We start from the raw sequence: 3,807 nt of genomic DNA on the forward strand, positions 1-3,807 counted from the left end.
TACTGATTCGCTCTTGACAACTATATCTACTGACTCGATCTTGACAACCATATCTACTGACTCGATCTTGACAACCATATCTACTGACTCGATCTTGACAACCATATCTACTGACTGGATCTTGACAACCATATCTACTGACTGGATCTTGACAACCATATCTACTGACTCGATCTTGATAACCATATCTACTGACTCGATCTTGACAACCATATCTACTGACTCGATCTTGACAACCATATCTACTGACTCGATCTTGACAACCATATCTACTGACTCGATCTTGACAACTATATCTACTGACTCGATCTTGACAACCATATCTACTGACTGGATCTTGACAACCATATCTACTGACTCGATCTTGACAACCATATCTACTGACTCGATCTTGACAACCATATCTACTGACTCGATCTTGACAACCATATCTACTGACTCGATCTTGACAACCATATCTACTGACTCGATCTTGACAACCATATCTACTGACTCGATCTTGACAACCATATCTACTGACTGGATCTTGACAACCATATCTACTGACTCGATCTTGACAACCATATCTACTGATTCGATCTTGACAACCATATCTACTGATTCGATCTTGACAACCATATCTACTGACTGAAGATTCGAGTTCTTACATCATACTTTCTCTTAGCCTATCATCTGTGTAGTCTGCTTTTCTCAAGTTTGAAATCGTAAATGCTAAACAATGTATAAAGCAAAATATAAATATATGTTTTCAGATACTACTGAGACTTAAACCAGAAATATAAAAATATATTTTCAGTTTCTACTCAGACTTAAACCAAAGCCTGACTATGGACAACCTGAGCTGTGTCATTCGCAAGGATTGAGCCCCGAATTTCAGCATCATAAACCTTGAAGCTTAAAGCTGAGACACTGGAGGGGGGAACTATTTTACTTGCCTATATACACAAAATGTCGGTTTTTACCCTTTGTTTTGTTTTTTAATCGATATATCAAGAATCCGTGTCAACTGCTAAAACGTATATTAATTGTATTTGGCTTATAATGACTGAAATTCATCATAACATGCTGCATGTGGTTGTGTTAAGTTTGAGTCACTGTATTCATTACACTTGACTGAAACCGAAATAAATTAGTCCGTCTCATGGAATTTCTCATGAATTATTTTCACTGATTTACCATTTTTAAATTTAACCATTTTATCATAACGTCACTCGAATGCCCTAAGAAACCATTACATTGTATAATTTTTAACTTTATTTGAACCGCCGTTTGAGCATTATTCGAAAGAAGTTTTTAGTTATACTTGATGTACCTATGCTACTGTAAGAGACATATCAACACATTTTTTGAGTGCAATAGACATTGACTATGCACTTCATTAACTCTTTAAACCCGAGCGGACAATAAAATTTATGTCTATTTGGCTAAAAACTAATTCAAACTATGGTATTATCCCCCTTTTATAAATAGACTGTTGTTTGTTTTGAAACAAATTTCAGATCAACAAGTTGTGATCGAGACCGATTTTTTCAGTGTTTTCTTATGAAGTTTAAAAACTTGTTTACACCATTTGTAAAACAAAGATGGCGTGTGGAGAGAGAGGCCACCATAACGTTTTAATACTGAGCAAGAAATGAGTCTGTTCAACGAGTTAGATGAAGGAGGGAGTGATGACAATGGTAGTTATGATCCTGAATTTGACATTGGAAGAGACTCTAGTGATAAAAGCGACTCAGAATAGTCATCGAGACCGATTTTTTCAGTGTTTTCTTATGAAGTTTAAAAACTTGTTTACACCATTTGTAAAACAAAGATGGCGTGTGGAGAGAGAGGCCACCACAACGTTTTAATACTGAGCAAGAAATGAGTCTGTTCAACGAGTTAGATGAAGGAAGGAGTGATGACGATGGTAGTTATGATCCTGAATTTGACATTGGAAGAGACTCTAGTGATAAAAGCGACTCAGAATAGTCATCGAGACTCAGTTCCAGTGCTTCTCTATCAGCCGATCAGAGGGGGTCCTAACCAGAACCTAGTGGTACAAAGAGGCCACGAAAGAAAACCCCAGTTAAACCTGATCCACCATCTGGATCTACGTCCAGAACCTAACCAGAACCTAGTGGTACAAAGAGGCCACGAAAAAGAACCCCAGTTAAACCTGATCCACCATCTGGATCTACGTCCAGAACCTAACCAGAACCTAGTAGTACAAAGAGGCCACGAAAGAGAACCCCAGTTAAACCTGATCCACCATCTGGATCTACGTCCACTACCAGAGCCAGAGATAATGATCGGGCTGAGGTAGATTTGCAAAGTAGGTTAGCCACAAGTTACGACTTTGAGATTTTGCCGAAGAACAGGCGTGATCCTGGTGTACACACTGACGTCAATGATTACTCAACTGTTTCAGAATACTGTTTATATAAAATGTAAGTAATGCTCTCATCACTGCTATCAACGAGTACATAAAAACACATGTTGCAAAGAAAACACCGTCTCACAGATGATCAAAGTATTTGAACTGGAGTCGCTTTACCAACTACGAGCTTCTGAAGTTTGTTGTGATGACAATATCAATGGACATTTACGACCTAGCATTCGTAACTACTTCGCCACCCACTAGGCTCTCTACACACCCTTCTATCATCAAATGCTCAACAAGGGGAGGTTTAAGGCTATTTACTCAACAATGCTTCATGTGGGTACCCCTGATGCTGAATGGAAAAACAAAATTGCTACTGATTTGGACCACTATTAGTCGCTATAGGACTCGACGTGATACAGAGTTCATAAGATAAGTATAGTTAAAATGACTGACAGATTTCGGCTGAATTTTACGATGATGATGACGATGTATATTACGACGAAGACGACGATGAATATTACGATGACGACGACAACGACGACGATGATGATGATGAATATTACAATGATGCTGACGATGATGATGAATTAGATTTTAAACTTCTTCCATAAAGAAGATGTTCGACTGGTTTGTTTGAAATCCGGTTATTGTTCTAATCAAGCAAGAAAACTGTAGTAACTGTCTTGCTTTTCGAACGAATTTCGGACACTGAAAGTCTAGAACGGTCGAAATGCAGCACTGTAGAGTAGATATAATCATTAACAACGTTAAGACATAATATGCATGCTATTAGATTTTCTTAATGATCCAAAGAACGCATTTCCTACCACAAAAACGTTCCTCACACCATTAGGTCACTTTTAGCAGCTCATTGTTAGAATATCACAAACAAGGGAGATTCATAATACCAAACTAAACACTTCAAGTCATTCAATGTCCTAAGTTTGTGCTCTAAACATCACTGAAGTAAGCGATTTTTGAACCGTAATATTAAAGTTTTCCTAAAGTCTTTCTCTGATGTAAGGCTGTTGAATCAATCGATCTGACGTTTGTTGCACCTCACGTGCCTGTTCAATAACCTTTTATCTCCGTCTTTCACCACTAGTTGACGTTACAGTGTTCCCTATAAAACAAAAAATTATATCTTTTCGAAAGACCACGATTACATGACGTCTTTGAAAAGCCAATAACAACAGCAAAAAAAAACACAACCTTTGGTAGGGAAGATCTAGAAGTTTATAAGTTCACCTTGCACACGTAAATAAACGATGTGTATAAATGTGTGCACGCGCTCGCGTGTTAAGGGTTTTTTAATAAAATGGCCATATATACACCTGGAAAAAAGTTAAGCACCCCCCGTGTTTTTTTCAAGTGATTCAGATTCGACGTTCTTGTGACTGATTATAAATTACCATTTAATCTAAACGTGTTTATCAAATGAA

General features: G+C 37.6%; 1 protein-coding gene and 1 long non-coding RNA gene across 2 annotated transcripts in view; one reads left to right on the forward strand and one right to left on the reverse strand.

Annotated features, from left to right (window-relative positions):
- Window positions 1–1,147, forward strand: part of LOC111088520 — a 19,861-nt gene extending 18,714 nt beyond the window's left edge. The window contains exon 2 of the long non-coding RNA XR_002613014.1: window positions 797–1,147. This is a non-coding gene — a long non-coding RNA (uncharacterized LOC111088520). The remainder of the gene's footprint in view (window positions 1–796) is intronic.
- LOC106470309 (serine/threonine-protein kinase SIK3-like) overlaps window positions 1–3,807 on the reverse strand; it is an 83,364-nt gene that overhangs the window by 72,453 nt on the left and 7,104 nt on the right. The gene's annotated exons all lie outside the window — the stretch shown is intronic.

Source organism: Limulus polyphemus, unplaced genomic scaffold, assembly GCF_000517525.1.
Source record: "Limulus polyphemus unplaced genomic scaffold, Limulus_polyphemus-2.1.2 Scaffold3935, whole genome shotgun sequence".
NCBI classification, from domain to species: domain Eukaryota; kingdom Metazoa; phylum Arthropoda; class Merostomata; order Xiphosura; family Limulidae; genus Limulus; species Limulus polyphemus.